The following is a 13012-nucleotide window of genomic DNA, read 5'->3' as shown; positions in this document are numbered from 1 at the left end:
CGAAAGCATCATTAGACATAAGCTGGTTATGGCATCGAAGGCTCTCTCACCTGAATTTCAAGAATTTGAATAAGTTGGTGGTAAATGATCTTGTTCGTGGTTTTATAGTATTAAAATTTGATAATGATACTTTATGTGCAACTTGCGAATAAGGGAAGAAAAATAGACAAGGTCATCCGATAGTTATTGATTTGAAGATTGTTGAACCTTTGGAACTTCTTCATACTAACCTTTGTGGTCCCTCGACTGTTGATTCTCTCAACAAGAAGAGGTATATTTTGGTTATTGTTGATGATTTTTCTAGGTTTACTTCGGTATACTTTCTTTGTTTAAAGTCAGAAACAGCTCAAGCAATAATCAACTTTATCAAGCACATAGAAGTGAGTTTGAAGAAAAAGGTTCGGAAGATCAAGAGTGACAATGGCTCAGAGTTCAAGAACAAAGTTCTTGATTCGTTCTTAACTGACAAAGGAATTTTGCATAACTTTTCATCTCCTTACATACCTCAACTAAATGGTGTTGTCGAAAAGAGGAATTGATCTCTCTGCGAAGCCGCTAGAACAATGCTTACATGTGTGAATCTTCCACAATATCTCTGGGCTGAAGCAGTTTCGAAGGCTTGTTTACTCAAAAGCGATCTTTTATTCATTGTTATTTGAATATAATCCCGTATGAAATCAATAACAACAGGAAACCAAATGTTAAATTTTCCATGTTTTGGTTGCATATGCTTCATTATAAATCTCAAGGATAACCTTTTGAAGTTTCAATCAAAAGCTGATGAAGGGATATTCCTGGGATATTCTCATAATTGAGTTGAAAAGTGCTTTGAACAAAAGCCAATCATTAATGAATCGAAGGATGATACTCAATGTTTTAATTATTTAGATTTTGAATATGATTTGATTTTTGGTGTTCCTAACATGGTTATTGATGCGGAAGTTCATGCTGATGATAATCAAGTACCAGAAGCATCGAAGCACACTGATGATTCGACTATTACACAGGATGTTGATATGAATTCTTTGACAACTACTCCAATGAACAAAGAAAGTTTACCAGTGATACCTAATGCTCAAATGGAGGTGGGGGCACTTGATTTCAAATAGTATTGTTGAGGGGAGCATACTTTCGAAGGGGATCAAGTTCAAATGAATGATGATGTTGAGGGGGAGCATCATATTGTTGATCCAATTGTTGAGGGGGAGCAATGAATTCTTACCCAATACTTCGAATATTCATACTAATGTTTTTTATGACATACTTGATAATTTGTTCATTGCAGGCGAGGGTTCAGAAACAGATGAAACATTTGAAGATGCTCCTTTTGATTTTGATCCTATATATCCACCAATGGATAGATGGACGCAAAGTCATCCATACAAACAAATTATTGGTGATCCTTAAGCTAGTGTTTTGATGAGAGCTCAACTATGTGCGAAGAATGAGGTACTAAATGCTAATCAAGAGTTTTGTATGTTCAACATGTTTATTTCTAAAATTGAACCATGATCAGTCAAGGCTGCAATGGATGATCTTGATTGGATTGTATCTATTCAATATGAATTGGCAGAGTTTGAACGAAATAAGGTGTGGAGACTTGTTCTGAAACCTAAAGATGTATCAGTAATAGTTTTAAAATGGATTTTCAAAAATAAAACAGATAAAGAGGGGAACGTTGTTCGTAACATGGCTAGGCTAGTAGTAAAAGGATATTCGCAACAAGAAGGTATCGATTATGAAGAAACCTTTGCCCCTGTCGCAAGACTCGAGGCTATTTGAATCGTTTTAGCTTACGCAACACACAAGGATTTTGACATATATCAAATGCATGTAAAGTGTGCTTTTCTTAATGGAGTGCTAGAAGAAACAGTGTATGTCGAGCAACCCCCAGGTTTTATCAACTCCCAATATCCTGATCATTGTTATGTTTTAGACAAGGCAGTTTATGGACTTAAACAAGCTCCACGTGCTAGGTATGCCATTCTTACTAATTTCTTAAAATTATCAAAATTTAAACAAGGATCAGTTGATCCCACTCTCTTTCAAAAGAAATCTGGAGATCATCACATGCTTGTTCAAATTTATGTTGATGATATTATTTTTGGCTCTACTGATCCTCATATGTCGAAGGAATTTGAGAATGTGATGAAAAGCCTGTTTGAAATGAGCATGATAGGAAAAATAAATAATTCTCTAGGGTTAAATATTTGTCAAAGCAAACATGGAATGTTTATCAATCCAGAGTAATACTCTTGAGATCTGCTTGAAAAGTTTGGAATGATGAATAGCTCAAAGTTGCGAGTACCTATGATAGTTGAAACATGACTTAGTCCTTTGTTAGAAAAACCAGCTATTGATCTAACTTTGTACCGAAGCATGACAGGTTCGTTACTATACCTAACGGCTAGTCGACCTGATATTATGTTTGTTGTGTGCAATTTTGCTAAGTACCAATCAAATCCCAGTGAACCACATCTTACAGCAGTCAAGAGCATTTTTTGTTATCTCAAAGGCACAATTTCGTTAGGATTGTGGTATCCTTTGAAAAGTAGATTCTTTATTCAAGCTTTTTCAGATGCTGACTTGGGTGGTTGTCAACTTAATCATAAAAGCACAAGTGGCGGATGTCAACTTTTGGATGAGAAGCTTGTTAGCTGAGAATCGATAAAGCAAACTTGTGTTTCAATTCTACAGTGGAAGCCGAGTGTGTTGCTGTTGCAGCTTGCACTTTGTTAGAAATTTGGGGTATAGATATATTTGGATCAGTGAGAGTTGTGAAACACTTTCAGATTAAAGCATTTCGAGGGTATACTCAAAATCTCTAATCGGATGAAACTCACTATTTTCTAGAATATAGAATGAAGAAGATGTTATGAATCTGTACCCAAAAGAGAATCCGAAATTGATCATATATAATAGAAAACTAACTTTCTGTCTTAAAACTGCCATATGGTAGTTATATATAAATAACTTCATGTCCAAAAACGACCATATTACCTGTCATAAACTACCATAAAACCGAGTCTATAAATGGATCACAAAACCGAGTGTTTTTATCAAAATACGGATTTCTGAGACATTTTTTTTATCAAAGCACGACCCCAGCCAGGGGCTCTACCACTTGGACCCCGCCAGGGGCTGCCGCCCCTTGGACCTCGCACCCAGGGGCGCTGCCCCCAGACCCCCGTCAGTTCAGGGTCTTCGCCCCTAAATAGCAGTATACTTTCAACAATGACAAAATCAAACAAATGTGCACTCCGCACCATACTAATTTGTTCGATAATTGTTAAAGTGACATTGATCAACAAATTAACCCCATTACACTTAAATAATATTAGTGATATAAAATCACCAACAAACCTCCCCCATTTAAGTGTAATCTTGATTAACTTAAAATAAAATCATAACAACAACAAACTGATGCATAAATGAAATATCATGACGATTGAATTTCACATTAGTATTGTATTCATTCCAAATATTCGAATATCAGGGTGTCAGTTAGGATTGAACCCTTTCTATTCTAAGTGAATACCTGAAGATAATATACACAACAGTTTTCATTCTCAAAATTATAACTTGACACTATATTTTACTAGCTTGTGTCCCATCCTTCAATAAGCATATCAAAGCCAAGTCCCAACTTCTTGAAGCAACTAAACTTCATGCTTATATAGGTAGTTCTTTTGTTCTTGCACCCGCATATGCAATTATTCAACGAACTATTAAGAAATTAAATTTCAACCTCCTTAACTTGCAGTACTGAACACATACCTTGGGATGATGATAACAATGTGTTCCAATCTTCAAATATCAAGCTTTCCACATTGAATTCAACATCTAATATTGTATTAGATGGGAATTGGGTATCTTAATATCAAATATTTTAGGTGGACTTTAAACCCATCCCTACAGCCGCCGTGTGCACAAGATCTCTAGCTAACCCTTTGGTTAAATGATCGGCTAAGTTCATCTGAGTTCTCACAAACTGCACAGATATCACACCAGTCATGATGAGCTCACGAATCATGCTACGTCTAATACCTAAATGTTTAGACTTCTCATTATACACCTGACTATAAGCCTTAGCCAAGGTTGCAGCACTATCACACCTGATAGAAATGGTAGATATCGGTTTTGGCCAGAGTGGAATTTCAGAAATCAAATTCCTTAGCCACTCAGCTTCTTTACCAGCAGCAGACAATGCAACAAACTCAGATTCCATGGTTGAGTTAGTAATACAAGTCTGTTTCTTGGATGCCCAAGAAATAGCACCTCCTCCAAGAAGAAACACCCAACCACTAGTAGAGGAGTGATCCTCTAAGTTGTTAATCCAGCTGGCATCAGAATAACCTTCCAAAACAGAAGGATATCCACTATAAATTAAACCATAATTCATGGTCCCTTTTATGTACTTGAATACTCTACTCACGGCTTGCCAATGATGTGAACTAGGATTACTAGTATATCTACTAAGCCTTCCCACAACATATGCTATATCAGGCCTAGTACTAATCATGACATACATTAGACAACCAATAGCCCTTGAGTATTCTAGTTGAGACACTGGAGATCCTTTATTAGGTAGAAGCTTAAGACTAGGATCTATAGGAGTGCTAACAGGAGAACAATTCTCAAAGTTAAACTTTTTCAATATCTTCTCAATATAATGAGATTGAGAAATTGAAATCTTATTGTTTCCTTTTCTAATTCTTATACCAAGAATTACTTCAGCCTCCCCCATGTCTTTCATATCAAAACTAGATGATAAGAATTTCTTGGTTTTATCAACTTCTTCTAAATCAGTACCAAAAATCAACATATCATCTACATATAAGCAAATCATGGCTCCTTTACCAGAAGTATCAAATTTGCTATATACACACTTGTCAGCTTGGTTTAATGCAAAACCATTAGACAAGACAACATCAGCAAACTTTTGATGCCATTGTTTTGGTGCTTGTTTCAAACCATATAATGATTTTTTCAACTTGCACACTTTGTGTTCATTTCCAGGCATCACAAACCCTTCAGGTTGTTTCATGTATATTTCCTCATCCAAGTCACCATTCAAGAATGCAGTTTTCACATCCATTTGGTGTATCACAAGATTCTGTATAGCTGCAAGAGCTAATAATAATCTAATAGTAGAAATTCTGGCAACAGGAGCATAAGTATCAAAGAAATCAATGCCTTCCTTTTGTCTAAAGCCTTGGATAACCAATCTGGCTTTATACTTATCTATTGTGCCATCCACCTTCATTTTTCTTTTGAGGATCCATTTACAACCTAATAGCTTGCAACCAGGAGGTAAATCAGCTAATACGAAGTGTTGTTATGCATGATAGAATCAATCTCATCATGAATTGCCTCTTTCTAGAAATGGACATCCCTAGAAGCCATAGCTTCACTGAAAGTCTTTGGATCCTCTTCAATATTAAAACAATATTGATGTTGAGAAATAGTCTCATTCCTTGTTCCTTCAACTAAATATAGTTGAAAATCAGATCCAAAAGACTTAGCTTTTCTAGCTCTGGTGCTTTTCCTAGGTTCAGGTACAGAACTTGCACCACCAGAAACATCTTCAGCTTGAGTAGCACTCTTGCTAGAAGATTGATGAAACGTGTCCCTTGGTCTAGGTATAGATGTAAATCTATCTTCATCAAAAATAGCATCTCTTGACTCTATCACTGTGTTTACAGACACAGATTCATTAGATTCTAAAACATAGAATCTATATGCTTTGGAATGCTCAACATATCCAATAAAGATACAATCTATACCTCTGTCACCCAACGTTTTCCTTTTGGGTTCAGTGAGCCTTACAACTGCTCTACAACCCCAAACTTTGAGATAACTCAAATTTGGTACCTTTTTACACCAAAGTTCATAAGGATTATTCTTACTCTTTTTATTTGGAGTTCTATTCAAGATGTAACATGCAGTTAACATTGCCTCACCCCAAAACCCTTCACTTAAACCAGAATACGACAACATGGAATTAACCATTTCTTTCAAAGTCCTATTCTTCCTTTCAGCTACACCATTTTATTGTGGTGTATATGGAGCTATGGTTTGATGTATTATTCCAGTTGATTCAAAATAAAGTGGATCATAATACTCACCACCTATATCAGTACGCAATACTTTTATTAATTCATTTTTATTAAGCTCAACTTGTTGTTAATAAATTTTAAATTTATCAAGTGCTTCATCCTTAGAATGTAGCAAATAGATATAACAATATCTAGATGCATCATCAATAAAAGCAACAACATACTTCTTGTTTCCAAGGGAAGGTGTTGCATAAAAATCACATAAATCACTATGTATAAGATCCAACACCTTGCTTTCCCTAACAACATCTTTGAAAGGTTGTCTAGTGATTTTAGTTAGCATGCATGTTTTACATTTTTCATTATTTTGCATATCAAAAGCAAGAATTAAACTCATTTTAGACATGTCTTTTATTCTTTTGTAATGAATGTTTCCTAGTCTAGCATGCCATAATTCAGATTTATGAACATTATTGCTAGTACTACTAGAAACCATGCAAACAGAATTATCAATAGAAGGATAATTAATATTAAGTCTAATCATTCCATTACATATATAACCAAATCCCATAAAAGAACCATGTCTTGACAAGATATACTTGTCACTTTCTAACACTTGTTTGTAACCACAATTATTTAATACAATTTCAGACACGAGATTCTTACGAATCCCTAGAACATATAAAACATTGTTCAAACACAAACATTTCCCAGAAGTAAAAGTAAGTAAAACAGATCCTATGCCCTTGATTGGTTTAGTTGAAACATTTCCCATTTTCACAATAGATCCATCATCAATTGGTTGAAAGTCCTTGAACCAATATAGATCTTTGCAAACATGACTTGTTGCTCCCGAATCAACCCACCATGCAACATTATCATCCTGCACATAAAATGCTTCAGAAATCACAGAAATATAATTCTGAATATAGTTAAAATTCTGCATGAAAACAGAATTCTGACCTTGTTGCTTTTCTGGATCCTTGGATCCACTTGGTCCAGCACCATCCTTGTTCACTTTACGCAAACGACAATCTTTCTTTAAGTGACCCGGTTTGTTACAATTCCACCACACCACTTTAGCCTTCTTGTTGGAAGACTTGTCATCCTTTCCTTTAAACTTCCTTTTTCCATTAGACTTCTTTTGATTCTTTGATCCTTCTCCATCCACCATGTTCACAGAAGAGGAACCAACTTGGTTCTTGCCTTTAAGATTGTTATCAAGTTCTTGAGTCCTTAAGGACTGTTCAATCCGTAAATGGCTTCCAAGTTGAGTCAAAGTCAATTCCTCTTTGTTATGTTTCATATTGTGTTTAAAATCCTTCCAGGAAGGGGGCATTTTGTCAATGATCACAGCCACCACAATGGCTTCGTCCATTTTCAGATTGTGTTGAGCAAACTGTCCCAGGATCCTTAACATTTCACGGTATTGTTCCATAACAGGCCTGGAGTCAATCATCTTGTAACCTATAAAGTTACTGACAAGAAACTTCTTGCTAGAAGCATCTTCATCCATATACTTGGATTCAAGAGAATCCCATAGTTCTTTTGCAGATTCGAAATTTTGATAGATATCAAAAAGAGAGTCAGACATACCATTGAGAATATGACCACGACATATTTAATCATCATTTTCCCATATTGATCTTCTTCTTGTTGCCTCCAAAGGTTCAACTTCAACAGATTCTGGTAAGACTGGCATGGGTATACTCAGAACATACATCACTTTCAGAGTGGTAATGAGAAACTTCATCTTCTTCTACCATCTACGAAAATCTTGCCCTTCAAACTTGTTCAGTTTTTCAAACTTACTAGTCATTTCCTTCACAGAATCACCACTTGTCATGATCACAGAACTGCTTTAATCTTTGTTAGAAATTCGAGGTATATATATACTTGGATCAGTGAGAGTTGTGAAACACTTTCAGATTAAAGCATTTCAAGGGTACACTCAAAATCTCTAATCGGATGAAACTCGCTATTTTCTAGAATATAGAATGAAGAAGATGTTATGAATCCGTACCCAAAAGGGAATCCGAAATTGATCATATATAACAGAAAACTAAATTTCTGTCTTAAAACTGCCATATGGTAGTTATATATAAATAACTTCCTGTCCAAAAACGGCCATATTACCTGTCATAAACTACCATAAAACCGGGTCTATAAATGGATCACAAAACCGGGTGTTTTTATCAAAATACGAATTTCTGAGACATTTTTTTATCAAAGCACGACCCCAGCCAGGGGCTCTGCCCCTTGGACCCCGCCAGGGGTTGCCGCCCCTTGGACCCCGCTCCCAGGGGCGTTGCCCCCGGACCCCCATCAGTTCAGGGTCTTCGCCCCTAAATAGCAGTATACTTTCAACAATGACAAAATCAAACAAATGTGCACTCCGCACCATACTAATTTGTTCGATAATTGTTAAAGTGACATTGATCAAAAAATTAACCCCATTACACTTAAATAATATTAGTGATATAAAATCACCAACACACTTCTCAAATCATATGGATTCAAAGTCAACTATGTGATTATTCAGTCAACATGAAGAAAATTCCGTTGTATTGTGACTCACAAAGTGCTATTCGCGTCTGTCATAATCCTGTGCAACATTCAAAGCAAAACACATCGCACTTCGTTATCACTTTATGAAAGATCATGTTGAAGATGGCAACATAGAAGTTCACTTTATAAAGACAACAGATCAGCTTGCTGATATCTTTACATAACAATTGGATGAAAAGAATTTTCTTAGAATTTTATCGGGGTTAGGCATGCTAGATGCGAATGCGGTTCCTGGTTTGAATTCGTCATAAAGACAAGTAATGTCAAAATGTAGTTGATCCATTTTGAGGATATTGCTCACCATTCAGCGTTCGATACACTTCGCTTTCGAAATTCCTTTGAATGATTCATCATATGCTTTGCTACTTCGTTTCAGTCGTAATGTCAATAATTTGATTCCTTATGTCGATTCTTTATGATTCGCATGTTTGGTATATTTTCTTTCTTTTATTTTTCATTCAAAATTCAAAATATAAAAACGATTTTCTTATTTTTGTCATTTTCATTAAAAAAATTCAAAAAGATCAAAAAGATTTTTTTTTTTTTGTCATTTTCATTCAAAGATATCAAAAAGATTTTCTTATTTTTGTCATTTTCAGTCAAAAGTTCAAAAATATCAAAAAGATTTTCTTATTTTTGTCATTTTCATTAAAAAAATTCAAAAATATCAAAAAGATTTTCTTATTTTTGTCATTTTCTTTTAAAAAATTCAAAAATATCAAAATGATTTTCTTATTTTTGTCATTTTCATTCAAAAATCAAAAAGACAAAAATATTTCGTTTCTATTGTGTTTGGTTAACATGTTTTGTACAACTTTCTAATCAAGATCCATAATGGAACACGTTTTGCAGCTCTAGGGAAAGGTAAATATGCGATGCTTTGCACTAGTTAGTTGTCCCAAGAAGCATGATACAACATGTCGACCCAAGCCTCCATGACTTAATGTGTTTCAAAGCCTTAATGGATCATCACGAGGATTCCTTTCCAATCAGGCTATATTCACATTAGTCCCTGAGCTACCTTACTCTTCTTAAATGAGTTAAGAGTCTCCTGCTTGGTCAACTAATAGCATAGGTACTTTCAATTCTTTACCCAATCTTTTTCATCAACTATTCTTACATGATGACACACAATGACACATACCCAAGACATCTCTGGTTCAAACCAACTAAGTTATAGCTATATAAACAATATGTGTTTATGATATGGATTCATGAGACCGTGATGAAGGTGAAACCCAAAATTTCGCAACCTTTAAGGAATTGACGGGGAACTTTCGTTCTCGAATGTAACGAAACATTTGTTTAAGTACCTCCTTTTAATATTCAAAGTCATATTCTTTCTTTTTGCGTGGTCTTACTAAAATGTTTGACACCCACGACATTTTTACCCAACAAGATCCAAGAATTTTTTTTCGGAATATGATTTTCGTCTGAATATCAGTTCGATACTTTGTTAATTGAAATTTTTTCCAAAAGCCAACTTGTCACTGACTACACTGGTCAAACAAGTAATCTTGTTTACAAGTTTTCACACTTATGTTAAGTTTTGAATAGTAACAAAATTTCAACCAACCCACAAAGCCAGTGAAAAGAAGCCCTTCGATACTCCTCTATGAGTATTCGATTGTAATTCACGAGAAACCACACAAGCTGTTTGACATATCTCTTGATGTAGAACGAAGTGATCTTTGCCCGGGGTCTAACTGCTTTTATGTCGATTTATAATTGACATCACATAACCACATTTTATTATGCTTGCTTCTTATCTTATTCTTTCGCACACATATGCACTCACGAAATCCTTGAGGTTCTGAGTAATACCAACTCATGCTGATGATTTCGCAAAGGCTGGCATATGACTTCGCTTCTCAACACAAAAGCGAAAGAGACCAACCTCCATACTGAAGGGTTACTGACAGTTCTTATTCCATTGGGACAAGTGAACATCCTGTTGGATGTGACGTTTTGGTTTTCATGTAGTTTTCAAGGAAAAAGTGCCAATTAATTTTTAGACGTGACTATTTTTACGGCTACTGGTTCGATTTTCAAGGAGCCACGTGGACTGTATTAAATGCTTTAACCGCTTCAAATTCAAATTGGGGTTTACATATAAAAGGGTTTTGAGTCATATTGTTCCAACTTTATGCGATCAACATTCCCCAAATATTTCTTTCCCTTTACGTTCTCTCAAAAGCTTTTTCAAAACCCTAGCAATGGTGGCTGTTGATCCATCTTAAACCACGGATGACAACACTTCTCAACCATTAATGACGATTCAAAGCACTAACTACCGAGTTCAACCAGATGTTACTAAGTATCCTGACGATTTGGTGATGTTCATCGTTGCTTTGAATAACTTTGTTCTATCTACGACCATGTTTTCCTCCTTTTCTGTGCCAATGTCATGGTTATCTCTTGCTGGTTCAACTACGGTATATAGTAAGACGATTAAATTGGTTACTTTTTAGTTGATAAATGACAAGAAATTGAAGCTAACCAAGAAGATGTTTGATCATATCTTGAATATTTCTTATGTCGAACCTTTCTATGAGGTCTTTAATGAACAGGTTATTCACATGTTCAATGAGATGGGACATCAACCGATTCTGATGAGGATAAGTGATTTCAATAAGTCTTCTCTACCTTGCATATGGAATTTTTTATTTAGGATTTTTCTTCGATGCCTGACGGGTCGGACTGATGGTTTGGATAAGGCTAAATTGGAAATTTATACCATGATAGCTGGTCTCTATTATGATTTACAGGTTGACTACACAACTCAGTTGTGGGAAGAATTTGTTAAGAGCATTGGTAATATAAATGCAGTGAATGGGATATCTTGTGCTCGTTATTGGAGTATGATATTGCAGAATGCTTATGAAAAGGAAGAAATTGCTATTCCTGATGATGAACAAAAGACTGAATTTTGATTGTATCAACAAACGAAGATAGTGGAGGATGATCCAGTCATATTTCCGACAGTTGCACGCATTAGAGATGATATTCTTGGAAAGGTTGACCCTTCACATCCGGTGTTAGTGGCTTATTTGCAAATGTGATCAGGAGGTATCAATCATTCCTTCCGAAAGTTGATAAGAAGGTTGAACTTGATGTTCTAAGTTTCACCAAAATCAAAGGGACGTTGACCAATTTTAAGGACTTAGTTTCGACGATTGGTTCTTCATCTTCTTCGTTGCTCACTCCAGAATCTTTGTTTCAGAAATTCCTATCATTAGAGTCAACACTAAAGGCTGAGTTAGCTCCTTTTGTGAAGCTCATTAATTTGATACGAACAGATGCCCCACCTGTTTACACCGGGGTGTAAGGGGGAGAAGGAGTTAGTGTTGGCATGGGCATGGGTTCGAAGGCCAACATGAGAGGAAGTGGTTCTTCGAAAAGAGATGATGATGCAAAAGTAGTTGGTATAGTCATTTCTACCCAAATATCTACTTCATTTCTAAAGACCATAATTTCAATTTTGTTAAGAACAAAAACGACAACAAAGCCTTTAACGAAAGGAGTTGTAATTAGTTCTGGTGTTGGAGGTTTAAGTTCGTCTAAGACGCCTCCTTTTAACAAAAGATATGAAGAATAAAGGAAAAAGGTATCTCTACAGAACCCACTATAGAAGAAAAGAAGGCTGCAGTTGAAATAGAAATGGAGAAGCAAAGGCAGATACAAAACATTCTTCAACAAAGTGCAATCGACCCTCCTGGTATTGAAAAGGGAGATCCTTCGAAGCATTATTTTTGTGAGAATATTGAAGCTTTGGTGGTTACTGAAGAAATGCATGACTTTGAAAAAATTCCCAAAAAGAGCTATGCCACAGAAGACACTGATTTCAATCAGTTGGATTTTCCTATTAACAAGATGATGTTTATGGCTTCTCATTATCAGATTGATGATAAATTCGACAAAGAAGAATTTACAAGAATGAAGTTTTGATTTCACGCTGTATTGGGAAAGAGGGAAGAGGAGATCTGGTCGTTGGTCAAGATAATTCGAGCTCTTAACATTTCTAAGGACGCTCTGTTCGAAGGGGTCTTGCAGAATTATCGATTTCGCGCTATCAGAGCAAACAACGATGCTTTTGACTTTTCAGTGACCGACTTTCTTCTAATCAATATTCATGACTTAATTTTTTTCGCACGAATTCGGAAGGGAACTGATGTCTCAAAGCTTCAGTTAACAAGAAAAGAAGATTTCTTGATCGGATTTGCTCACATCAAGTTATTCATAGACAATTATTATAAATATCTTGCTTTAACTGATGTCGAATTAGCTTTGACAGTTGGCAAACATATCGCAGTGCCTCAATCTTCATTGAAGAGTCAAGTTGATTTGAAATCTTATGTTGATGGTGAAATTTGTTTGAAGCCCCT

The sequence above is a fragment of the Lactuca sativa genome, chromosome 2 (assembly GCF_002870075.4).
Source record: "Lactuca sativa cultivar Salinas chromosome 2, Lsat_Salinas_v11, whole genome shotgun sequence".
NCBI classification, from domain to species: Eukaryota; Viridiplantae; Streptophyta; class Magnoliopsida; order Asterales; family Asteraceae; genus Lactuca; species Lactuca sativa.
This window is presented reverse-complemented; position numbering follows the sequence as displayed.